Consider the following 27,948-nt stretch of genomic DNA (forward strand, 5'->3'; position numbering starts at 1 on the left):
GACAGAACATAAAGGGGATGGGGATTCAACTCATAGCTGAGTAGATACCTTGCCCCTGCCTCTTCTTGTTCCTGGACCTTCTGATGTTGTGCGGTGATGCTCAAAGTTACCAGGGCATTAGATACCTCAAAAGAGCTGGTCTTCTAGCTGTTCTGGCGGCCCTGAGTTTGGGTTTGTGAAGGGAATGGCCTCTGGGAGCACAGCTGCAGGGAGAGGAGTTGCTGGTGATTCTAGTATTCTGTATTGCCCAGGAGTTGCAGAATATGGCAGGGTCTGGTTTACTGCACTGCATTGCCTGCTGCCCTAATAGCAGCATGCACTGCAGCAGAGCATTCTTGCTCTGTCTTGCCTGCAGGAATTGCATCTCCCTCTCCTTTTCAACCATCATTTTGCCATGATAACACTGTCCTTTACCACTGTGACACCGTCTTTGGCCACTCCAACAATCTCTGTAGAGAGCTTCCTTTCTTCGCCCTCTCTGTTCTCAAGTACAGTCTCCACCTTTCTGCTATTTTAGTCTTTCTTTGGAACTCTGCAATGAGGTCTGCAACATTTTAATCCTGAGTTTTCCTTGTTTTGCCGCTCAGATTAGCCACTCACTCAGTCATTGATAAAGGCCTGTCCTTGAGGCTCTGGGCACTGCAAGGAAAACACAAGCGGTTATTGTTCATATTTCAGAGTGGCTATGATAGCATTTTGATATGCATTTCTGACTTTCCCTCCCTGAGATTCTTTTCAGTCTTGGTAAGTGTTGTGTTCATGAGGAGGGCTGTACAGGGATTTTTGTCTGTGAAATGTATGTTGTGTGGAGGCTTTGTTGAACAGGGAAGGGGTTGGGAATTATGATCACAATTTGGATTTACATTTGCAAAAATGGTGTTGGAGAGGTTAGCTGGGCACATCTGGGGATGAGCTGGATAGTAATCCCTGGTACACCCCTTTAGGCTGTGTACTGACTCTCAATGATATTACACTGAGGCGGGTGACTAGGAGGCAGAGAATGGGCTTATTCAAAAAGGCAAAGGGCATGCCAGTGAGATACACTGTGAAGCTATCCATCAAGATGCTCCCCCACCCGCCAAAAAAAAAATTCTGCAGAAGTGGAAGTGGGGAAATGACAGGCCAGCTATCCCCCATAATGTCCAGACCAAAATCAAGCAATTGCTCAGTCTTAGATTTTATTTTATCTCCTCTGCAGATAGTGAAATTAGATAGAAGGAAAACAGAAAGAGTTCTGCAATGATTGTCTGAAGCATTTACTGTTCCCAGTCTTTCTCTGTGTGAGCCTGCAAGAAGCCATTAAGAACTTTGCTTGCTCTAAGGTAAAGCTCTTTTCTTTTAAGAATGTGTCGTAGGGCATTTATACCTCAGTGGAGAGCTGTAATCTCTGTACCTTTATGGGCATGCAATGCCCATGTCTACCTCATGTACACTGAGATTAGTAACCAGATTTCTCTTCCTGTAACCACTATCTAAATAAACTGTTGAATTTTGAATGTGCCCTTCAATAACATGGACTTGAAAACAGTCGATAGTTGGGGCTTTAGCATAACACAGAGACTGACTGCCCAGCTGGAGAAGCCACCATTTTGAAAACATGGATAGGGGCCCGAAAGGACAGAGTGAGCTGAGGGAGGCAAGGAGGCAGGGGCTAGAGACTTGGAAAGCAGCCTAGCTGACATCTGCCTACCATGGCTGCAGCATGGGGCACCTAGAACAGAAGCTAGCACAAGAGTATAGCCCAATAATAATGATAATTAATTGTAAAGATAGATATGTGGTGAGGTTCCCTCAAGAGGATCTGCCTCCTGAGACCCAGACTGGGTTCCTGGCTGGGAACTAGGCTCAGTTGCTGCATATCAGGGATTTGTCTTGTCTTCTATCTGGCTGGCTTCAGAGTCCTGAGTCCCAAAGAGATCTTGGCTTTTCAGGTACAATTCTTCATTGGCCTCCCCGTGCTCATCTTCCAAAGAGTCTTGCTGGTCATCCTTCCTGGGTTTCATGATTGTATATTTGATGAACATCATGTCTGGCTCTGCAAAAAATGGACAGATCACATTTCCACTGCTGGACCTCTTCTGGCATCTCTGGTTTGAATGTACATTCTCCTGAGCTGTTTGCTCTTTATCCTGAACTGGTTGGTGTTCTGACTGTGACTTCTTGCAGACACCTGCTTAACAATGTTCTCAAAAAGATCTTTATTCTGGTGGCTGTCCACAAAAGTATCCTGCACTAATGCTTCTCCCCAAGTGGTGAGGAGATCCAGGGTCTCAGCACAGCTCCAAATGGCTGCCCAAGGCATGTTGTAAGGCTTCTGGAGTAATATTGCAGCAATGCTGATAGACTTGAATACAGGAGAAAATGGGCAAATTCTGGCCCTGCACAAGTTTTCAAAATGGGAGAGGGGACATCCAGTCAACTTGACACCATAGCCCTGGAGGGCACATAAGTAAATAGACAGATCAACAATGATTGCTCACAAAGCAGTTTGGGATAGCAGTTACAGGACTGCCACAGTAGTGCACATTAACCCATTGCTAACTCATCCACTGCCAATTATTTTTAGCTTTTAAATTTACCATTGGGATGATATAAATTGGGAAAATATTGATAATAAATTTATCTTCATGAGATAGGATGGCCTGGCCTTGTCACTCTCAGATGGTGCAATGAAGAGATAATGCCTAAAAAAGTCAGGTAAATTAGACCTTCGTTCAAGCATCTACACAGTACACCACAAAATAAATAGCACCTGTTTCACTAAGAATAAAAGGTAGAGAAATCTTTGTATACCTTATGGTTGATATCTTTATTCTGCTCCCCGTGGAGGTATAACTACAACATCTTATCTGACATAAATTCAATTGTGGTCAGGTCTGACACAGAAAAATAACTCTGCAATGTACTTTAATTGACTGATTAGGGCATATGAAAGTGTCTTTTTTGCCCCCTAAGGTAAACTAAGTGAGTGTTATGTAGGAGATAATAGATGTTTGAAAAGAAGATCAAACATATATATGTAGACCCTACAAGAGATAAGATGGTCAAACTTGTTTTATAGAGAATAAACTTTGGGTTTATGTGTGCTAAAGGGAAAAGTGTGATTGACAGGACTATTAAAACCAAACTCCTATGTCTAAATGACGGGTAGACTTTTCACATGAACACAATCAAGTCAGTGAAGGAGATTTAATTTCTCATCATGCTGACTCTGCAAAATTCTAATTCTGCCTTGTACACAAAATGTCAGCTTTCATCAATGTCTGATGTTACTCCCTGATTTGCACTTTCTCTCCTGTATTCTCAGGCAGGAGACTGTATTTGATGCGTTAAAGAAGATAGCAACTAGTTAAGAAATCGCAATCCACACAAAAATCTTTTTCCTGAAAGTCTTAAAGAAGGAATTGATCTTTTCTGGAAGACATAATAATGAAGGAAAGCATTAAGATTGCACTGATGTTGGGTCGTGTACTGGAGTTGAGTTGGAGGCTGATATTCATGTACATCTTTTAATGTTTGATCCTAAATTCAGATATAAACACATTTATCCAACAATGCAATTGCGTTCATGATCCAGCAACCAACATCTATACAGCCGGTCAGCCATTTCAGCCTGGCTAAAAATCTAGAGGAGGTTCATGTCAAAATGAACATGACAACAGCTTCCTTCATCAATCTATTTGTTGACTGCTGAAATGGAAGTTGACTGAGACAACCAAAGGGAGACTGATTTAGGCAGCAGGCAACTTTCAGTCTGTACTCAAATTTGTTCATATTCAAGACAAAATGCAAAGCAGTCCTGAGGTTTGTTTCCATGAATATTCCAATAGGAGAACACAATTAAAGCAATTCCAACTTGAACCATTTACAATGCATTACAATGAATTACTTTTGTTTTTATTTTACAATAGCAAAACACAAAACCCTGTTAAAAAAAGAGCAGTGCACTAACCTTTGGCTGCTAAGTTAGGGAGCCATTTGTTCTGTGTATTCACATGCGGATCCCTAATACTGTAATCATGTAGCCAACTTTTGCTTCCATTGAAACAATTATATCTCACCAATTTAACAGAATGTCTTCCATATATAAAGATGCAGCTTGCTGTTCTTCTTTTGACAAAGGGTTTTGAGTGAAGGAAAGCTATTGCAAATACATCTCCCTTCTGCAGAAAATAAAACGGAACAACCTATTAATATATAGACTCAAGTTCCCATAAGCAATTTGGTGATTTAGTATGGGTTGTCAGAGTGAAGAGTCAGAAAGGCAAGGAGGTCCTAGGGGAAATAAGAAAAGACAGAATTAAAATAGTAGAGCAGTGAAAGATTGAAAATACCCACTCTTGCAATCTACGTCTCTCCTTAATAAAGTTCTTCAAACTCATGAGCTCCCCCTGCTCATCCTCTACAATAACTTTTAAGTCAGCAGGTACCTCACAGATGTCTCTTAGATTGCTCAGCAAAGGCAATGACAATATATTTTCAGAGGACCTTTTCAGTCCAATTTTATTTTCTCACTCTTCACACTTTCAGTCAGATTCCACTGCTGCCACATATAGACATCTTTATTTTTTTTCCTGTTTAGCAGCACCCCACATCCATGCTGTCCTCAGTTTCTCACCAACTGCTGTATTTGAGGCTCTTCACAGGCCACATATACACCTGTAAGCTTTTCTTTATCATTGATCTACCACAGAGCATCACAGCCTTATGTTTTCCCCTTTATAGTTGTATCCCTTATGAATGAAATTAACAGGTAAATGTAGGATGAGGCCTGACTATTCTCTTATTTGAAGCAGAGTCTAAGAGATGCTTTTGTGTCAGAGGTAAAGCTTCAGGTGAACAATTCATTGCAGGTTTTTAAACAAGACATTTGTTTCTCAACTGAAAATATGTGCAGTTCTGCTGAAGAGATGGAGCTGAATTCAGAAGTGATGCAGAAGGTTCTGTAAGTCTACCTTAAGCTCCCTTCCACCAATTTATGCTTCCTTAGACGTATTTCCATCTGCTCTACCTGTGAGTAAGCAAATCTAAAGTAATGCTCTTACATGACAGAGAGCCAGAAGGTGTAAGTTAAATCACTACTTTAGCTTACAACTTCTTTCATCTCCTTGGCATAGAAGTTACACTAATTTACATTGTGAGAAGTGGTATAAGCAGGTCTAAGGTAGTTCAAGTGAATGCAATAGGTTTTATTTTACAGAACCTTATATATCACTTCTGAAGTTGGCCTGAAGATCTTAGTAAACCAGAAGAGAGCCCAGAATGTCCCCAGTAGCTAGTAAATGAAACCAAAGTATAACATCAGGGGAAAATATTAAGGTGAACAGTGATGTTATGATGTGAATTATCAGGATAGTAACTTGATGGGAAAGATAATGCTGTAATAGCCTCAGACTCAAGTGAGACAACAGCTCTGTAAAGATGACATGAAGCTGAGGTCAGCCTTTAATCCTGGACCATAGGGGCAAGAGCATATTAAATCATCACTATGAGAAGTGTCTAGTTTGGGGAAATTGTATTTACAGAACTCAGTTTAACTCAGCTCTGGTTGCCCAAACCTGAAGTGCAGTGAGGCGTTGTTGGCCGGCTTCTCCAAAGCTGGCTGACACTCTGAGGTGTCAGACCTCCCTACTGTGCCAAGCCCAAAGTGCAGTAACAGTGTACTGTCCAAGTTTGCATGCAGATTGGCTTCAAAGGAGAAATACTAATTGCAACTTGGGTTGCTTTAGAGTGAATTGGTTTGCATAGCTGCTTGGTACCCTCTAAAAGAAACCCATTGAGTAGTCAGAGTTACCAATTTGCATTCGCAAGATCATGTTATGTACTCACAGTGACCAGTTTGAGCATATGTGCACATATTATGTGGGGATATCTACACTGAAAAATTTGCCCCTATTGTTGAATCACATTAGAGAAACTTGGGATATCACAGTAATGGATGTTTACCTAGATAAACAGTTAAAGCTGTAAGACAGTTTCTCTTATAAACCCTATTTTTCTGAAAGCAACTCCATTCTAGATGACATTTCTCATGCGAAGTTTCTGCCTAGAAAGATATTTTTAAAATAAATATTCTGAGATTAATTTGACAATCTGCTTTTGAGTTATGAGACTGACATTCTAGTTTCACGTTCTAAGAATTCTCTGTTTGTTCAACTGAAAATTAAAAAGGGATGATGTAAACATTGCAAATGTTGTTTGTATGCCCTAATCCTCAATCAGAATTAAAACACCAGACTACTACTACCATGTCAGAGTGGTGACGTTCTATTTATTAAAGATGATTTCCATAGAACTTCCACGAGCGACATGATAAACTGTGCAAGTGCCACTTCTCTTATTTCACTGTAAGTTTCCTTATTTTAAAAAGGTTAATAGACCTTTTTCTCGAGAAGTGAGCTTTCCAGAATAGAAACAAATCTCTTCATTTGTGAGGTTTGCACTAGATTTGGGTGAGTTCTGCCAAAAAGTGTTGGCTAAAATTGTTGTATATAAAACCTACTGATTGTCTTAATTGATATGTACAGCCCCTTTTATCTGCCTGTTCATCAGTAAGCCTCTTCCTTCTCCTAGAAGCAGATATGTTTGGACAGGATTCTGTGAGAGGCAGCAGGGAATAGCTGCTACTGTGCTTCTATCTCCTTCATCCCCCTACGTGAAGGAAACAAGTGACTGTGCACCTAAGGGTTGTATATACACAAAGAATATTTACATGTATGCAAAATTATTATGTTACCTTGAAATTATTATAGTACGTATACACTTGCTTATTAACATTAATATTTTGAATGTATGCATATGTTTTTATTCTTCAAAGAATATGAGCCAGTGTGCTGACCACCTCAGCAGTCCTTTAGGCTTTATAATCCTAAAAGGCAGATTTTATATATGCCAACACTGGAGCTACAATGGAGAAGGAGAATGTAAGAAGCAATGCTCCCTCCCTCATAACCTCCATCATAAAGTCCAGCCACAACTGCAGTCCTTTCACTCACCTATGCACCAGAATTACATGGATCTAGTAAAACTTTCAGAACTCTTGCCAAATAGATAGTATTAGTGGTATTTAGCATATTTTCTGTGCTATCAAGGAAAAATAATGTTCTCATGGATAAAGTTAGGACTGGGGACTCGGGAGTTATGGGTTTAATTCCCTGCTCTTCCACAGATACCCTGTGTGACCTTGGGAAAGTTAATCTCTTAGTCCCTCAGTTCCCCATCTGAATAACAGAGAAAATATTTTCTTCCTCCCAACCCTGGATCACTCTATTTCGGAGTGATCCAGAACCAGTGGGACTCGGTGCACTTACATTTTAGACAATTTGAGGTAGGGACTGTCTCTTATTATGTGCTTATACATCACCTAGCACAATATGGCCCCAGCTGTGGCAGGAGTCTCAAGATACCTCTGTAATACAAATAATGAAATAATAATAAAGGTATTGTTATGTGGTTGCCATAGTTTCACTGAAGCAGGTTTTCTGGAAATAAACATTCAGATAAATTGTGTTTGCACATTTGCCAATTTATATTCACAAAAGGAGCCACAATTGAACACACCAGTATATCCACCCAGAGCTGAATAGACATTTCAATAAGTGCGAACACAAGCCTTCCTGCCTGATCATTTTTGAAATGCACTCTGTGCTGTCTAAAAGCAAATAAAGTAACATTATTCTGGAATTGTTTTTTAAACCCACAGTGTCAAATTTAAATGTTAAAGAATAATGTGAATTGCCAGGAAATTTAATAAATATAGAACAAATATTCATTCTACAGTCTACAGTACTGTGCTCTACTTTTAACAAAGCCAAGGTTTCATTTCAAACAAACTGTCATGAGATATGCCATTTGATACTTCTTGCTTAAGTTTATGGAGCTAATGAATACTAAGGGAATCTGCCCAATAAAGTACTACACTTCTCCGCCCAAATCTGCTTCCAAGCTATTGGTAGTGTATGTAGCTTTAACAAACTAGGGTGACTTTATCTGGTTACTGCACCTCTAAAATCTGTATCAGTAGGGCCAGCTAAATTGTCAGTTGCAGATGAAACAGAGACTGAGCCTAGGTAAGGATGGGATGGCAGCTTGTAAGGAGTCTCTTACTTGATTCATTTTGTATTTTTATTGTTTATTTAATCTGTCTAGTTACAGTCATTTTAGTTTCTCTGAAGACATGATTGGTTCATGGATTGCATGAGACATAACATTGTTCCTGGAATGTTCATCATAGAGGTTTTCTGATGTATTATATAGAGAAAAGTTTTTTCCTCTTTATAGCAGCTCCCACTTATATCATGGTAGTGTGTCATGTACCATTCCCTTTTCGCCTATGGAACTCCCCACATACCTGCTGTGGTGAAAAATTTAATACTTGTGTCTGTAGTGTTCCTTCTGGTTATGCCTGAAGTATCAGATCTGAATGATAGTGTTGTATTAATTTAGATAGAATATATAGGCCAAAAAAAGAGTCAAAGGTGTTAACATGACCCCGCCACTGTCTAGCAGGTTTGAGGTTTGGTACGCAGAGACCTCAGCCGGCGTATAACCATGGTAAACACTTTACTGAAAATCTCTTAAACTTTTCATTAAAGTTGTAGAAAAGGAAAACAGTTAATGCATTTGAAACATTAAGTTTTAAGTAAGGCTTTCACTGAGAGTTTTTATAAGGAAACCCAGTGTTTGACAGTCTTTTAGATGATAGTAAAGATGACGATAACTTAACTTTTGGAAAAAAGAGAAGTTGATTGAGATGGGCTGCAGCTGTTGTCATTGCTGTTGTTAAAGTCCAGTCCTGTATTCTAGAGCACAAAACAAGCAAACACACACAAAAGGGGAAAGAAAAGAAGAGCAAAGATAGAAAATTCAGCTTCTCTCTCTGGTGCTGACTCTCACTTGCAACCTCACTGCTGGAAAAAACACAGGAAATTTGCATGATCTTATCAGCCATAGGGGCATGCACAACAGGAGGAGGGGGGAAAAGCAAAGGCACTATCCCCACACCCAATAGTCATCAGAGGCACAAAACTCTTCCAGCCTGGGGGCTGCAATGCAGGGAGAGCGAGCCCCTCCTGGCCATAGGGCTGTGGGAGGAGAGTGAGCTCCTGCTGGAGCAGAGACAGGGAGAGGGAGGGAGGGAAGAGCGAGCTCCTGCCAGAGCAGGGGGCGGGACACAGAACGTATGCCTCCCCACCTCCAAAAGGGGTCAAAGTAAAATTTCTGCTCACGCCCCTACACCACTTTGAGGCCTGGCAATCTTATACCAGCTTTGGGATATTTATGGCATTGCATTTAGCTGCCTTTCTGGTCACAGGCTTACAGCAATGTTGCAAAATATGCAGTCTTCCTTATTAGAAAGAAGGAAAAAGGAAAGAGACGAAATAATGTAGAGAAGGAAAAGGGCACATTTTAAGGGTGGAGACAAAAATTCACATTCCAAGTGGTGGTCAGGATTTTGATGGAGCTAATGGAGGTAACAAAGTCACCAGGGTCCCTCTCTCTGTCCCAAGCTGGTCAATGCATCTCTCAGGATTAGGATGAAGTAGGCCCGGGATCCCAGAAGACAGTGGGGCTAGCAGTCATGATGGCGAAGCTTGCTCCTTTCACTTCTTTTGTCTTTTAGTCAACCAGAATTTGCATCCCCTCATTTCAGCCAGCCACTATTATGGTAGCCAGCTTTTCCCCCCAAAGTCTCATTTTAAGGACCCCAAAAGGCAGTGATGCGCAGAATAGCCCATTCCCTCATTATTTTATCTACCAATAAGCCTAATTTCTGACACACTCATTTTGGTTCACTGATTTCTGGTCCCACACTTTTCTTGTTTAGCGGGCATGATCTTAACTCAGTCCTTGAGTTATATCAACTGCCTTTTGTTTTGACTAATTTAGGCTGCCTTATCTCCCTTTTGCATCTGTTTCCGTCAACTTTTGTAGTTTATAGGTTATTGTGACATTTAATGAAATTGTACTCACTTTTTACAGTTGAGATTGCAATTAGGGTAAATTTGTAGACCCAATTATTACAACAGAAGCACTTTTAAAAATAACATCAGAGTATCTGCCAGTCAGTGGACTGATTAAGGTGCAGAACATCCTTAATTTACAGTGAATTCAGTGGAAATGGAGGATGCTTAGTACCCATCAGGACAAACATATTTAGACATATGATATTATTCCTAGTCTTTTTTCTTCTTAAAAGTCATGGTTCACCATAGTTTCATATGGGAAAATGTGCCCAGATAGGTACCACTATCTTTACACAATCTCCTTAGAGTCCTGGTTGTGGGTTTCTTTCTTTTGTAACAGCCCACGAGTCCAACACTTTTCCTAAAACAACCTGGCAACCTTTATTAGAAAACAGAGAGAACAATTAAGGAAACTTGCATTTGACGAAGTGGGTATTCACCCACTAAAGCTTATGCTCCAATATGTCTGTTAGTCTATAAGGTGCCACAGGACTCTTTGTTGCTTTTTAAGGAAATTAAAAGTTAGATCAAATACATTTGGGTGAGTTTGGTAGCTATGCATAGCCTAACACCTCTGCTTAAAATTTTGACATTCCAAATACTTAATTGTACCTCCAGCTAATGTTGATCAGAACACAGGGAAGCCCCCTGGAATCTTTGTATAATTTGGCTGCCAAACTCGAACAAGTGTCTACTGAGTATAGGCAAACTGGGATTTTTTAGAGGTTTTTTAACTTGGCTAAATTAGGGCAGATTTTCACAGGAATGGCACATCCCTGACATCAGGGACCAAATTGCCCCTTTGCCAAATTTCAAGTCCATGCTTCAATGCATGGAAGTGCTACCGTATCTAAAGAAAACAAGTGAGAAATCATTTTTTAAGTCATGGACAAAGCACTATATTTCCCTCTAATCTTCTTCTAAGAAATAACTCAACTATTTTAGCAGGAACTTTCCAATAAATAAATAATTACATGAAGCCATAAATAAATTCAGCCCTTAGGCAGACAGCCAGTATGGAAACTTTGGGCCCAAATGGTTAAAGTTTGGGTAAGTTATAAACAAGAAGTGAAAACAAGATTTCATACAGTAATGTGTTGGCTGCCTTTATAGTGTCATTACCTATGTTGCCTATATTAAATGATACAAATACCTTACATATCTGTAGTTCCTTCTCCTTGAGAACCTCAAATGTTTTATAAGCAATAGTTAATTAACCTTTTTCACAAAATAATAAATAATAGCTGCTGAAAGTTGTTACTGTATTCTGAGAGCTATTTAGCTGTGTTAGTTCATTATCTCAGTCTGGATCCTAGCAGCAGACTGTAAAAATAAAAGAATTGGAACTAAATGAAAACCTCATTGGCACTCCCAGCAAGGTAGCTAAGTAGCCAAATGGGAATGAGGATTGAACTATCCATTCATTCCTAAAGATGATTGTGACATAGCAGAGTACAATCCAGACTAATGAGAAACTGTGTTATCCCTGCCTTGTAACCCTTTACAATGACTTGCTGAAGTTTCCCCCACCTGGGCCACTCACAAATAGCCTTCCAGCGTGCAATCCACTCCTTGAGTGTCTGTGTGTAACTGCAGCTTGACAGCCACATTGAGTTACACTCTGGGTCTCACTTGGCTACACTGCAGGGTGACCCCAACACAATACCAGTCTGAGATTTCCCTCCAGAAATGTATGTCTTGTACTGCCTAGCCCTCTGTCCGTTATATTTTAAAGAAAATAGTATGCACTTGTTATCCCAAATGGATTTTCAATTTAAACACACTGGATTAGATAAAACAATAAAACAAGAGTATTAACTGTAAAGAGACAGATTTTAAGTGAGTACAAGTAATGAGGTATAAAGGTCAGAAATGGTTACAAGAAAAATAAAGTTAAGACATTTACTAATACCTAACAACAAACTACAGCAGATTCAAGCAAAGTTTCTCACCATATGCTTTTAGCAGGCCTACTGACCAAACCTTGTAGGTCAGGACCCCTTCCTTCAGAGTCCAATGAAGGCTTTCTTTGTTGCTTCAGGTGTAGTGAATGGGACTGACAGGGAGAGAGAAATAGGGTATCTTGGGGTGTTTGTCCATCCTTTTTATAGTTTAAATCCTGCTTTGAAAAACATTTCCAGCTGGGCACTGGGAGACAAAAAGTCTTTGTGGAGGGATGCTCCCTGCTGCTTTTTTCTCACCTGTTTGATCTTCCTTTGTTTTCCTTCCTGCTTGATGAATCTTTAGTGCTTAAAAGCAAATTAAGCAGAGCACACATTCCTTTCTTTAGGACAGACTTGTTTGCCAACTTCTGTTTGGATAGGGTTGTGGGATTTAGAACATGTGATAATAACACCATAGAGTGGAATCTTATAACTTCACATACAATGTTGCCACACCTATTTTACCAGGGCAATACTGAGCAGCATATTGTGAGTTTTCAAATGATACTTTGCAAGGCATATTTTGTACAAAGATTATTACAATAATATGTAGGGTGTGAATATAGAACTATATTCTATCACAGTGGTCTGATCAGTTCATGATTAAGTTACATTGGTAGGGCAGTGAGGGAGCAGTTTGCAGTGCTGCTTCCCAGAGGATACGTGTTCTGAGCTAAATACTTATTTGATCCTCATGCGAGCAGTTCCATTACCATCAGTAAGTCATCTGTGGTAGCAGACTATGGCCCTCTGTAAATAAAGAGAAGATATACAATTCCAGAGCTGTCATGCTGACTCCCTTGAGGAGTAATAGTGTTCATCTGGGGGATAAAGTGAGGCATTCTGATTAGCAGAGGACTAACAGTAAGGTGGGAGTGAGCATTGCTGAATTACACTTCTAAGTGCATTTTAAATTGGACATCAAAGTACTATTTAATTTGTAAAGTAGAAGAATAAGAGCATAAATAATAAAGAGCAGTGATTTGTTTGGAGGGGAGAAATCCAGAAAATTGTTGCCTCACTCAGTAAACAAACAAATCTGTTCACTGGCTCAGGGCATTCACTAACAGCATGCCTCCTTGCTATGTTCATCTGCGGCTTGCATTATTATTTGACAAATATATTGGGTGAGATTTTCAAAAATGCTCAACGTTGGCTGAACTGCTCCCACTGGAATTAATTGTAAAACTCTCATTCAAGACTGGTATTAGGCCAACACTGAACACTTTCTAAAATTCCACCCATTATGTCTTTGTATTTTAACTTGGTTCTCAGATTCAAGCACGTTGGGTAGGATTTTCCCCTCCTTAGGAGTTTCATATATAAATCACCGCAGAGAGGAATATTAGATAATGAGGAGTGGTATAAAAAGGAGAACTGATTGTTCCTATTCACCTTTGCCAGCAATATAAGAATAAAATAGCATTCAGCATTAAAACAAAATTAATTTTAAAATGGAAAATGTTTACACATATATATAATCCTTGAAACTCATTGACCCAAGATATTAGTGAGTCAAACAGCTTGGTGAATTTCAAAAGAGGATCGGATCATTATATCAATGAGAAAAATGTCTTTGCTAATACAGTACTTGCTAGGGTAACATTACAAGGGCTATTAATCATGTTTCAGAAGGTAGGCTGATCACTAGTTGGAGGTAGGAAGAAATATTTCCTATGGTTCTGATGGGCCAATACTGAATGATTCAAAAGAAATTTCAGAACCCCATAATGAGCCTACTTGATTTATACATTATGAAAAACATTATACTGGACTACAAGAACTATTGGCTTGTATTGACATAGCAAGCTTTGTGTACTTCTTTTGCTTTGTTAAAACGTGGAAAAGGTGAAAGATGGATGGGGTGTTGTGCTGTTGAAAGAAATGAAAAAAAAACCATACACACAATGATATGGGATCTGCAAGTGAAAATATGCTTAGATTTATTTTATCTAGGACAGTGGTGGGCAACCTTCAGCCGGTGGGCAGCATGTGGCCCTTCAGGGTAATCTGCTGGCAGACCACCAGACAGTTTGTTTACATTTGCATGGCTGCCTGCAGCTCCCAGTAGCCACTGTTCACCATTCCCAGTCAATGGGAGCCGTGGGAAGTGGCGACCAGCACGTCCCTGCAGCCTGCGCTGCTTCCCGCAGCTCCCATTGGCCGGGAACGGCAAACTGTGACCACTGGGAGCTATGGGTGGCTGTGCAAATGTAAACATGTCTTGTAGCCCGCCAGCAGATTACCCTGACAGGCCGTGTGCAGCCCGCAGGCCACAGGTTGCCCACCACTGATCTAGGAGCTTAATTTTTTCCTTTGACCATTACATACTGATTCAGTGTACATCATGTCCAAACATGCAAGGCAAAGCCTTGGTATACTAACTCTGTTGGAATTTGAGGATATTTGCTACGCTGTGAATTTGTTTTGAGAAATTCTTTGCAGCCAAGAAGACAACCTATTGAATATAGTACATTTGGTAATATTCCATAAATCTGTAAAATCAACTTCCAAGGCTGTCTGCCTCATCTTGCCCTGAGGTCAGGGTAGCTGTCATATTTCATTTGTTGTTTTCTATTATGTGTGCTCACTACTTTTATTAGCCTTTTTAAAGTGATTCATGCCTATTCTTCATATAGAGATTCCTGCCCATATTCTTCATTCTTTTAAGGACTTATTCTAATTCACAACCTCTTGCTGTTATCTCTTTTGTGTTATGTCTAATACTTCCAATTCATTCTTGCTTTCAAATAGTGCAGCAATTAATTGATCTTCCTTTGTTTGTCCAGCAGTGAGTGACAGTTTTCTGAATATTTCTTCTCAAAGAGATGTAGCATTTCAACACCTTGTAATTCTTACCAAAATATTTGTTTTTTCCCAGCAGCTCCAAACAGCTTGAACTGTTCTGTTCTTTCCCTCAGAAGCACTTGGCATTGCCACTGTCGGAAGATAGGATACTGGGATAGATTGACCTTTGGTCTGACCCAGTACGGCTGTTCTTATGTTGGTTTTTTTGTTTGTTTGCTTTTTTTTTTTTAACCTGTGATAACCTTCTAGTCTCAGTTTCTGTGACACAGTTTTCATTTAGATAAAGTCTTCCAAGGATACATGAGGTGACAGCTAGGCCTATCTTTACTTTTCTAGTATAATTTTTTCTTTGTTTCTTAATCACTTGTTCAAGATGAGATTACTTTAATAATTTTCTTCTGAAGAGTGAGGATATTAAAGGCGGTAGAATTTAATATTCCATTGTCTCTAATGAAAATAGTTTCATGGTAGTGAGGAGAATGAATTAAATGGTCATTTCAAAGGGACATGAGTATTTTAAAGAGACAGTATATTGATGTCACTATTCTGTATGTATGTTGTTTTATTAATTTGATTTGATATAATATATGTTCTTTTCACTGAGGTAGTCTGCATGTGAGACATTCTCTGCTACATACTGACTCTGAGAGCCATTTCACTCATAATGAATGCACAGTGACATTTTTGCTTCACACACAAATACTATTTTGACCTTTTATTGTCTGATATATTTATAAAGAGCAATCATATCTCCCCTCAGCCTTCTTTTGGTTAGGCTAAACAAGCCAAGCTCTTTCAATCTCCTTTCACAAGGCAGGTTTTCCATTCCTCGGATTATCCTAGTAGCCCTTCTCTGTACCTGTTCCAATTTGAATTCATCCTTCTTAAACATGGGACACCAGAACTGCACACGGTATTCCAGATGAGGTCTCACCAGTGCCTTGTATAACGGTACTAACACCTCCTTATCTCTACTGGAAATACCTCGCCTGATGCATCCTAAAACCGCATTAGCTTTTTTAACGGCCATATCACATTGGTGGCTCATAGTCATCCTGTGATCAACCAATACTCCAAGGTCCTTCTTCTCCTCCTCTGTTACTTCCAATTTATAACCATAATTCTTGTTATTAATCCCTAAATGCATGACCTTGCACTTTTCACTATTAAATTTCATCCTATTACTATTACTCCAGGTTACAAGGTCATCCAGATCTTCCTGTAGGATATCCCGGTCCTTCTTTGTGTTAGCAATACCTCCCAGCTTTGTGTCATCCACAAACTTTATTAGCACATTCCCACTTTTTGTGACAAGGTCATAATAAAAAGAATAAGTAAGATTGGTCCCAAAACCGATCCCTGAGGAACTCCACTAGTAACCTCCTTCCAGCCTGACAGTTCACCTTTCAGTATGACCCAATTTTAGTCTCCCCTTTAACCAGTTCCTTATCCACCTTTCAGTTTTCATATTGATCCCCATCTTTTCCAATTTAGCTAATAATTCCCCATGTGGAACCGTATCAAATGCCTTACTGAAATTGAGGTAAATTAGATCCACTGTGTTTCCTTTGTCTAAAAAATCTGTTACCTTCTCAAAGAAGGAGATCAGGTTGGTTTGGCACGATCTACCTTTTGTAAAACCATGTTGTATTTTGTCCCAATTACTATTGACCTCAATGTCCTTAACTACTTTCTCCTTAAATTTTTTTCCCAAGACCTTGCATACTACAGATGTCAAACTAACAGGCCTATAGTTACTCAGATCACATTTTTTCCCTTTCTTAAAAATAGGAACTATGTTAGCAATTCTCCAGTCGTACAGTACAACCCCTGAGTTTACTGATTCATTAAAAATTCTTGCTAATGGGCTTGCAATTTCATGTGCCAGTTCCTTTAATATTCTTGGATGAAAATTATCTGGGCCCTCTGATTTCGTCCCATTAAGCTGTTCGAGTTTGGCTTCTACCTTGGATGTGGTAATATCTACCTCCATATCCTCATTCCCATTTGTCATCCTACCATTATCCATCCCTAAGCTCCTCATTAGCCTCATTAAAGACTTCTTCTTTCTTTGTTTTCTTCTTATTTATATGGCTATAGAACCTTTTACTATTGGTTTTAATTCTCTTTGCAAGGTCCAACTCTACATGGCTTTTGGCCTTTCTCACTTTATCCCTACATGTTCTGACCTCAATAAGGTAGCTTTCTTTGCTAATCCCTCCCATCTTCCACTCCTTATAGGCTTTCTGCTTTTTCTTAATCACCTGTCTGAGATGCTTGCTCATCCAGCTTGGTCTACAACTCCTGCCTATGATTTTTTCCCCCTTTCTTGGGATGCAGGCTTCTGAGAGTTTCTGCAGCTTTGACTTGAAGTAATTCCAGGCCTCCTGCGCCTTTAGATCCACAAGTTCTTCAGTCCAATCCACTTCCCTAACTAATTTCCTTAATTCTTTAAAGTTAGTCTTTTTGAAATAAAAAACCCTAGTCCCAGATTTATTTTTGTTTATCCTTCCATCTAGTTTGAACTGAATTAGCTCATGATCACTCAAACCAAAGTTGTCCCCTACAACCATTTCTTCTATGAGGTCCTCACTACTCACCAAAACCATATAAAAAATGGCATCCCCTCTTGTTGGTTCTTCAACTACTTGGTGAAGGAATCCATCAGCTATCACATCCAGAAAAATCTGAGCCCTATTATTATTACTAGCACTGTTCTCCAGTCTATATCTTGGAAGTTAAAGTCTCCCATGATCACACATCTTCTTGTGTGGTATAGGCCACTCACTTGTTGACAGTGAGCAGGAGTCTCTGGCCATAACCTGCTCCCTGTGGCCACCACTATCCAGTATATCTGAGTGTAGAATTGGGGCCAATGTACTCAGTTTTGGACTTCTACTTAAAGGTGTCCTTTTGTTTGGTTTTTCTTCTAATCTTCACATAAACTCTATATTTTCTTCTAGTTATAATGTATGTCTGTAATGAAAACAAAGCTTGAATCTGCCTAGTTAACATTCATTTTTCTCCTTATTGCTACTTTGAAACAAAAAGTAATCAACTTTTGAAAAGGCATTGCAAGGGCTTCAGTTTTAGGATGTCACATTACAACCCTGGATGAATTAAATCACATCTGTTTAAAGATGTTTCATGGCATCTGAGACTACCCTCATTACTGAGAGTTGGTGTAAGACTTCACCTTACAGGAAGGTTTTATTCTATTGATAAGATGCAACTGGTTCATTAACAGAAAACTAGACTTTCTAGTCTGCAGGAAGCTAGAACTTGAAGTTGATGGGATGTTCAAAATGATGTATTCAAGACTTATTCAAGCAAAAAACACAAGAGTTTTTGTTTGGGTAGGTTGCAGATGTCAGGACATGATGATGATAATGGAGGTATTCAAAGAAAACCTGAAGAATGCATTTGATTGTTTTGACTGTAAACTTCAGCTTAATATCACAGTCAACTTTTTAAGTGTTTTGGACAACCCAGATGAGATCTGTTTTTACAAACTAAATTTATTTCTGAATGCCTTGTATGTTGTCACATATTTGTCTGCAGCCACTTAGAACCCAATTTGAGATTCATTTTGGTTATGTCAATAATTCTGGCAGATCCTTCTGTGCTGTGAATTTTGCCATTTTTAAAAAAAAGGATCTTGCATTACAGAACTCCTGGTATTATTTTGATTTGCAGATTGTTGCTCACTTCAGAAACATATGGTCAGTGCATAATCACCAGGTCGCTGCATATCTGAGGGTAAATGTAGCCTTTTTTTGTTAATTCAGTTGACTTTGTCACCACTCTGTCAAAGAACAGGAGATGTCAGGGCTTCCCCCGTTGGAGGGAAAATTAGTGACATGGAGTCTGGGTATCATTTTAGTGTAACTTGTTTTAATTACACATATACACCAGCCCCAATTTCAAAAGAGATATAGGACCAGATTTTTAAAGGTATTTAGATGCCTAAAGATACACATGGGCTAATAGCAGGATTTTCAAAAGAGCATGAGCAGGTTCAGGGCCTAACTTCCAGTGATTTCAAAGGGAGTTAGGCTCTAAATCTTTTTAAGTGCTTGTGTAAATGCCAGTAGGCACCTGTCTGCATTTTTAGGTGCCTAATTCTCTTTCAGAATCTGGCCCTAAGTTATTAATGTGATTTTGAAAATGTTACCCTATTTTACTGACTTGATTAAATCATGCATGCCCCTTTTTGATATCTTGCTACATGGAATCATAGCAGCAGAGTTGAATTTGGTGAAAATTGCTCTGAGGCCTTTAAAAGAATAAACAACACCACATTACTAAAGGATTACTAGGCTCAGGCAATCAAAAGAAAACACAGTTCTACTCTGGGAAGTGTCTAAAAGTGGCACCTGCTTACCCAATACATCTGCTCTTCTCAAGTAATAAGAGTCACATCTTCTGAGTTTAGTGGCAAAAAATAGGTTTTTACTATTTTTCCTCATGTTAACCTGTACCCTAAGCTACTAAGAGTGAGGAAGCTGGATTCAATCCTTCTTGAGCACCAGCTAGAGAGAGATTAACTAAGTTCCAATTACAGAGCTAAGTAATTACATCTATGTAAAATCTCTGGTGGCACTACAATGGCACAGATGTCAATGAAAGCATAATCTGAAGACTATGAGGTGACACAACTGTAAATGAGGTGTAATTTGGCCTGGAGAACCTTTGTTACTGTATAAAACAAAAGGATGCAGCTGGGCTCTGAGGTTGAGTTTCCAGGGTTGGCAGTTAAAAATGTCTTTCTACTCGTTAGCAAAGCACTTTTGATATGGAATCATTGAGGCATAGTAAATGTAGAATCTATGACACCTTTTTCACATAGCCACTTGCAAACTAGAATAACATTTAAAATAATGTTTTGGTTGAAACCTGCTCACCGAATGATGAGAATTGTGGTCAATTTGATCCTAGGAAAACGAAGACTGAAGAACACAACATCTTCCCAGGCCCACTAGAGAGGAGGGTATTCAGTTACTACAGAAACTGGAATCACTGGGAGACGGGGGTGTCACAAGGTGTCCCTGCCCTGTAGAGTCCCCTCATGACCTAGTGTGGTGCTGCAGGCACTCCTTAACTCAGTTTCCCTTCTCTCAGGACCCCTTAAAATCTCCATACTGTCCAAAAGAGAGTGAGACAAAATCCCTTTACTGGGCTTAAGAGTTGTACAACCCTCCTCCTTGGGGCCCTATATTTTTCTGGGAGTGCCTTTATCTACGAGCTTCTAAAATACATTTATTGCTTTTTAAATGTATTTTCTGAAATGCTTTTGCCCTGCAAATAAATGTACTCTGCTGAGAAAGAGCTGTGTGGTAACTTGTAACTGCTGGGACCTGCTCTTTGTCCTTAGGGAGGAAACAAAGGAGTTGGCTGCTAGGCAGACTGGCTTGTTGGGGATATCACACTGTAAGGTAGAGAGCAGCCTTAAAACACTGGTAGTGGAACATGAGTCCCTGCCCAGAGACACAGAAGAGCTGGAGGCCTGAGACCTGGATACTCCTGAAGTGGACCACAGGTGCTGTCATCCTGAAACTGCCACAAGATGTCACATGCAAATGTTAAAGAATCACAAATAGATTTGCTTTCTCCTAACAGTGAGCAAGGAACTTTATTCGAAAAAGGGAAAATACTTCTCTCACTAAAGCTACTTTGTGTCTTTCTGCTTCATTGTGCAGCTTTCTTTTAGCACGTTCCCCAGCACCCCTCCTAGGCTTCCTGCTACAGGAAATTCAGGGTGAGCTTTCAGATGTGGGTAGGACCCAGGATATGCTAGGCTACTTGTGGAGGTTTATCTTTACATTTTAGTGGGGGAGCCTGGACTGTGAATTAAGAATATAGGATCTGCCAGACTGGACCCATGGTCCAGTTAGTCAAGTCTCCTGTTTCTAACAGGGGCCAGCATTCAGAGGCAGGTGCAAGAATCCCATACTCTGGTGTAGTCTGTCCCCTGTGAAGGATTTATCCTAATCCCTAAAAATTAGAGATTGGGTTATATCCTAAAGCATGAGATTTTAATCCCTTCCAAAACTCCTTCTTTGCATTAACTATTATAACTGAATGCTCTGCTTAGCATTGGCTCATGAGTGTCAACAGCTATATTTGGATTTAAAATGCTATCCTGAAATCCAAACTGAATGTAGGTCTTAGTCTCTAGGCATGATCCTATCCAGTACATCTGTCAATTCAGGTGATACAACCCCATGTATAGTGTATTTTTTAAAAAAGAATCTATCTGCATTTGTATGTCAGCAATGAAAGACAACAAACTGATTTGGTTTGCTGAACCAAAAGTTTTCTATAACAATTCTTCCATAACAACAGTTCGTTCACTCAACCCTACAGCTACAGTTAAAATTATAGCTTACATTCTTGTAGTAATAGCTATTCACTACACACATTATTATCTACACTGAATGCCTTTTCTTCCTGCATGTGACATAAAGACCCCAGTTTACAAAGGCTGAATGCCAGGTTATTACTGGCTACAACGGAATTTATTCTTGAAATACCACACCTTGACAGTTAACACCAGAAAGGGCAACATTGAATCAGACCACATGAGTTGTTTCTGGTTTACTATACTGTAATGCTGGGTTATACTGATCCTGAAATTGTGTAGCACTCTCTTAGTGTTGTGATGAATGCAGCTGTCTATAGCTGGTATGCTACTAGAAATATGTAATAGAAAGGCAAGCTCTTGTTTGTTTTTCTTAATACCTTGCATTTTGAACACTTTAGGATTATTATTTCAGAATATCAGACATCGCTCCCCCTGGACATGATTTAAGGGATGATCTCCCTTTGCTTTCAAAATTGAGAGACTGCATATAACAGGTCTGGGACAGGGCCTATTTTTTTGTTCTGTGTTTGTACAGCACCTAGTACAGTAGGGTCCTGGTATAGTACAGGGGCTCCTAGGCTACTACCAGAGTAGAATTAAACAATGTTTAAACCAGCAAGTGTAAGGTAAGATTGTCCCTGACCCATGTGCAGTGGAGAGTTCACCCTTGTGAGGTCTGCATGAGTCCCAGAAGCAAGCTCAGTGTCTGCACTTGGGAGAGCAGAGATTACTCCCATTGTGCACAGCCCCCAAACCAGGTGGGTGGGGGGCAGGGAAGAGATATGGCCCTTCCATACTGGGGACAGTAGGCTGAAGAACAGTGTAGCCTGCAAAGCAGGGAGCCTGGAACAGGATTATAGCTCAGGGAGGTTCCTCTTGGGCAGGGGAGCTAGGAACATAGGGGCCGACTCGGTGGGTGCTCCGGGGCTGGAGCACCCATGGGGAAAAATTGGTGGGTGCTCTGCACCCACTGGCAGCCAAGCTCCTCTCCCTGCTCTTCCCCCCCGCCCCACCTCACCTCTGCCTCCACCTCCTCCCCTGAGCGCGCCGCGTCTCCGCTTTTCCTCTCAGTGCTTGCTGCCACAAAACAGCGGTTTGCACTCTCCGGGGGTGGGGGGAAAGAGCGGGAACGTGGCACGCTCAGGGGAGGACGTGGGGAAGAGGCGGGGCTGGGGTGGAGATTTGGGGAAGGGGTTGAAATGAGGACATGGTGGGGTGGAGTCAGGGCAGGGCCGGGGACAGCGGGGGGTCAAGCACCCACCAGCGCCAGCAGAAGTCGGTGCCTATAGCTAGGAATCTCACCAATGCATTAGCAATTGGGTAGCAATAATTTTCCTTGTGAAGTGCTTGGTTTTCACTTCCATATAGTGGAACAACATCATCTGTGGCAAATCAAGGCCAGAGACCTTACTCAAAAAAATACCCCAGTTACTTCACATTTGTATTGTGCTGTTAACAGAGGCTAGATTCTGCTTGGCATTCACTTGGGTGCACTGGGCTTAAGCAGCCTTGTCCTTTCCTCTCGTACACACCTGGTGTGGCTCACATAAAGGCCAGACAATCAGTGCTTGTGGTCTGGGATGCCTGCCCCTTGTGCATGGTTGGTGCCCCAAAAGGGGAAAATGGAGGGAAAGAAGCCAGGGCCATGGACCCATCCCCCTCTGCGCCAACCTGTGAAGTAGGACCAGCATGCAGCTGGGATCAATACGGATGTAGTAGCAGGCCCCTCCCTATGTACACTGGAAGCTGTGGAAGATGGTTGCACCCCTGAAGCAGAAAACTGCTTGGTGCTTCCCCAGAGTGCTGCAACTCCACACCACCTCCAACGGAGGGCTGTGTCTAAGAGAACTTGCAGGCTGGAGGAACATACATACTCTCCTCTCTGTGACTGGCCAGCTCAGGTGGTTGATGCTGGTTAGAGAGATATTCTCCAGTCCAGACCCTAGAAACGTATGTGGTCATTCTGTGTTTGGGTTTTTTTGCATCTTCTTCCTTCTCACATACCAGTGAGAAGGAACAATGGACAATGAACAAAGAACAATAAACCCCCAAATCTGAGTAAAGGCAAATGCCCATATTTAAAATCATGTAACATGCTTCCCTGCCAAACACGTTATGAAACGTTGGGTGCATCATGGGATTATGGTCTAGGATTATTGGTCCAAATTTGGAGTCATTTGACCAAGGAGTTTCTGAAGACACAGGTCCCTGAAATAACAGTTTTTCTTAAGGTTCACAGATTCTATCAATTTTTTTTTCACAGATCTAGGGATCAAAACAAAGCTTTGATCCTGGCACAAGGGTCTCTCTTGCTCGAGTTACCCCCAGTGAGTACATGGCACTCACTATCCTTTGTGCGTGTGTGTGGAGGGAAATTAAAAAGAGTATTTGCCAAAGAGTTTAGCGCTCAACATTGGTCCATGCCTTTTGCTCATTTACCAGATTATGCAGCCTGAGTGGCCAAGAGGATTGCAAGTCAGCTGTGCATCATAGAAGCCGTGTAGCTTCTGGGAAGATGTTCTTGCCATTGTACTTGAATTCTACATTGACATTGTAAGTTGAAAACCTAACCCTAGGCAGAAACCCGTGAATAAAAAAGGGGCCATGTTCCTGCAATTTGCCTCTATCAATGATTTTTTTGTACTTTGAGGGTTTATTTTGAAAAATTGAGAAGGCACTGAATTTATTTTTGAAAAGAAAATGAATTACAAAAATGTGAATACTTGCAGAGAGGGGGTAGGGAATGAGGAGTGGAGGAGCAGCAGGCAAAAGGGGAGGGATTTGGGGCTGCAGTGAAGGGAGAGGAATAAATGGGGAAGGCTAGAAGGTCAGGGAACAGGGGTTGGGTGACAGGTTAGGGTGATGGTTTGGGGAATAGAGGAAGTGGTGGGATACTAGGAGAGGGTGACATGGAAGTGGGTGGCAGGGCCAGTGGAAAGCATTGGGCAGTGAGTGATTGTTAGCCCCACATTCTCCCCTCTTATGTGTGCACCAAGATGAGGGGGGGCCTGTGCCTCTGGTGATGTCAAAGTCCCACCTCTTGACTCGCCTATGGGACCAGGATGGAGCTTGCACTTCTGAGGGGTAGGGGGTGGTCTGAGCTACCCCTTCCCCCATGTGTGTGCCAGGATATGTGGGGGGCAGGCTGCACCTCTAAGGGGTGTCTCAGACCCTTTCCCTGCCTCTCATGTGAGTTGGGATTGCGGGAGAAGTACGGGGTGTGTATGTGGTTTGTTCCACTAGTAACAAAGAGGGTCAGAAGAGCCAATTTTCCTGCCCCGTGTGAGTCAGTATCTGGGGAAGCCCTGCTCTTCTGGTGAGAAGCTGGGCCTGGGAACATTCACCAAGAACACTCTGCCCCATGGGGCTGAGGGGCTGAGAATGGTCGTCCTTGATGGATATCACAAGCTCTGAAGCACTGGAGAGGGGGGATAGAAACACCCAGTAAGCTGAATGGAGCAGTTCACAGGTCTCAGAGCTCTGAGCGAGTGTCCTAATAATTTTGGTTGCCCTTCTCTGAAACTTTTCTACTGGCATTAGGTTCAGAGAAGGGGAACTAAAATGATTAGGGGTTTGGAACGGGTCCCATATGAGGAGATTAAAGAGGCTAGGACTTTTCAGCTTGGAAAAGAGGAGACTAAGGGGGGATATGATAGAGGTATATAAAATCATGAGTGATGTGGAGAAAGCGAATAAGGAAAAGTTATTGACTTGTTCCCATAATATAAGAACTAGGGGCCACCAAATGAAATTAATGGGCAGCAGGTTTAAAACAAATAAAAGGAAGTTCTTCTTCACACAGCACACAGTCAACCTGTGGAGCTCCTAGCCTGAAGGCTAGGACTATAACAGAGTTTAAAATAGAACTGGATAAATTCATGGAGGTTAAGTCCATTAATGGCTATTAGCCAAGATGGGTAAGGAATAGTGTCCCTAGCCTCTGTTTGTCAGAGGGTGGAGATGGATGGCAGGAGAGATCACTTGATCATTATCAGTTAGGCTCACTCCCTCTGGGGCACCTGTCATTGGCCACTGTTGGTAGACAGGATACTGGGCTGGATGGACCTTTGGTGTGACCCAGTACGGCTGTTCTTATGTTCTCTTTACTTGTCAGCCTCACAGTGACCTCCCAGCTCTCAGCCAGCTCTCAGGAAAACCGAAGGGAAAGGTGGTTCCACAATTTTCAGCCTTGTTTCTCCCTTCAGCTCGGAGTCATTCACCTCCTCATCCTCCTGTCCCCAGGATGCATCAGTTTAGGTCAGTGCTCAGTGCAGAGAATATCATAATTACCTTAATTTACCTCCATGTAGGATGGTAACACACAATCAATGTGCAACCATTTAGGCGACCTAGGCGGTCGCCTAGGGCGCTAGGATTTGGGGGGGAGGGCGCCATTTTCTTCGGCAGCGACCGCGGTGGCTGGATCTTCAGCCACCCCGGTCACCGCCGGCATTTAGGCGGAGGGAACTGGGGCAGAGAAGCTAGGGGAGGGCCACCTGCAGCAAGTAAGGGGGGGGCAGCACGCAGGGTAACTCCCCGCCCCAGCTCACCCCTGCCCCGCCTCCTCCCCGAGCACTCCATGGCTGCTTCACTTCTCCCACCTCCCAGGCTTGCGGCGCCTAAGCTGATTGGCGCCGCAAGTCTGGGAGGCAGGAGAAGTGAAGCAGCCACGGCGTGCTCGGGGAGGAGGCGGGGCAGGGGTGAGCTGCTTCACTTCTCCCGCCTCCCAGGCTTGCAGTGCCAATCAGCTTAGGTGCCGCAAACCTGGGAGGCGGGAGAAGTGAAGCAGCGACGGCGTGCTCGGGGTGCTCGTGCTCAGAGCAGGGGGGAGCTGGGGCGGGGGGGTGCCTCAGGGAGGGGGGTGGGGAGCTGCCGCAAGGGGTGTACTCAGGGTGGAGGGGGGGAGCTGCCACGGCGGAGGGGGGTGGGGGCGCCTCAGGGCGGGGGCGCGGGGGGGGGCGCGAAACATCCTTGCACCGGCCCTGCTTGCATATATCATATGGCAGTAACCCCTGGAGTCAGTGATGTAATGGATCTGCTAAACAGGGACCACATTTCTCATCAGCACCCTCCCCACTGCACTTATGGCCAAATAGGGGGAAGGTCCTGAACCAGGAAGGGACTAGGCACCTTTGGGGAAGCAGGAACAACCTGTAGAGCTGTAGAGCAACCACCAGGAACTGTACAGAGCAGCAGCAGCTTAGTAGGGAGCCGATGCACAGGAGCTCCAGTTGGAGACATTAACTGAGGTTGGCCTGGAAACCTGCAAGTGTCTATTTGCTGAAAAAGAGACTGGGCTGGAGAGGGCTCCCAAGGCACTAGCTCTGAACCTTGATTGGACTGCCCAAGGGATCCAGACTTTTACAGCCCTTGCTCACTTGAACTGTAACTGTTTAACCCTCTGTGCCTAGGGTATTTGCAACCCTTCCCTCTCCTGCCAGCCCTAGTAAAATATCCTGTCCCTTAGCCATGGGTCTGAGTGGTTACTGGATCTGCCAGGGTGATTGCCTACAAGGCCTCTCTGTGGAAGCACCTACAGTGCTTGCCTCTAAGTTGTAACACACCTGGCACACTATTGGCACTTTAGGGGTTTGCTGTACTCCAGGACTGAGCAACCTCAATAATTAAAGTGATTATTGGCCCCTATCATGTGACTGATTCTTGCCACCCTGACCCACTTCATGTGACTGGGGCCGGCACATGCAGTCCAGTTTGTTCCCAGCATCTCTGCATGTCAGACCATTAACACAAAGAGGGGAGGGCCTGAATGACCACTAGATAGTAACCAGCTGGCAAGACCCACTCCAGGGCTAAATACTTAAAGGAAACAATGAAAATACCATTCAGCGAGGTCGCCTTTCAAACAAATGAAACCCCTTCACACAGTTTGGAAGATGACATTAAAAATATGCACAAGATACCTGCCTGTGTCTGAAGCAGGGAGCTACAGGCTGTTCTATGGAATTCTTCAACCATAAACCACACATGCTGTAACTTACACCCACCGCACCTGGGTAAGATCTAGAGATTTCAGCTTTAAATCCCAAAGGTTCCATGGCCTGTTAACTATTGCCAAACTTTCAAAACAAAAAGGCAGGCAGCAGAATTAACAGTCAGATTAAAGCATCCAGGGCAAACCATTGCCTTTGTCAGAGGAGAGAATCTGTCCTTCTCTCCAACAGAGCTGGGCTGGGATGTTTGTACCGATTCAACTTTGACAAAGTTCAGGGCATGTGGATCTGGGGTCTTGCCTTGGGACCTATCCCTCCTATCTGCAATGGTGAAGGTGGAAAGAAGCAGAGGAAAGTCATTCAAATCCATTGTCTTGGGGGAAAGTCTCACCACCTCCATTCTGGGTGTCTGCATTATAACAGAAGATAACCAGACCAGCAAATTACATTATCAGGAAGAATTTAGCAACTCCCCGTCCCTGGCCCCAGAGAGGAAATTCTATTCTTCACACAACTTATTTCTTTATATTAAACTCCTCCCCTTTTGCCTGAATTTCTTCTAGTAATAAACTTTAGTTCTACTCCCTCTAGAGATGGTGTGCTTCTATTTGGTGAGCAATGCCCATTCATTTTACCTTATCCCAGCCTCAGATACAGATGAAAAAGCTCTTCCTCACCCTGTGCCTTGCCTGTGCATCTGTCCATTGACTTCTGTCCATCCTGCCACTCTTGATCTCCTCTGATCACTTCACTGGGATGAAAATTCAGTGCCTACACTTATGGAGAACAATTTTTCAAAGTATCACTTAAGTTTTAGAAACACAAGAAGAGTCAGGTAGCCCCCAGCACCTTCTGTTCCTCTCTCTCCCTGTGCAACTCAGATGGTTCCAGAACCTTTCCCAATTTGACATCACAGA

General features: G+C 42.1%; 1 long non-coding RNA gene across 1 annotated transcript; it reads right to left on the reverse strand.

Annotated features, from left to right (window-relative positions):
* Positions 1–18: 18 nt before the first annotated feature.
* LOC123350801 lies at positions 19–27,908 on the reverse strand. The gene is made up of 3 exons (XR_006573835.1): positions 27,709–27,908; positions 3,953–4,163; positions 19–639 (listed from the first exon to the last, which is right to left on the reverse strand). It is a non-coding gene; the product is annotated as an uncharacterized LOC123350801 (long non-coding RNA).
* Positions 27,909–27,948: the final 40 nt, after the last annotated feature.

The sequence above is a fragment of the Mauremys mutica genome, chromosome 1, assembly GCF_020497125.1.
Source record: "Mauremys mutica isolate MM-2020 ecotype Southern chromosome 1, ASM2049712v1, whole genome shotgun sequence".
Lineage (NCBI taxonomy): Eukaryota > Metazoa > Chordata > Testudines > Geoemydidae > Mauremys > Mauremys mutica.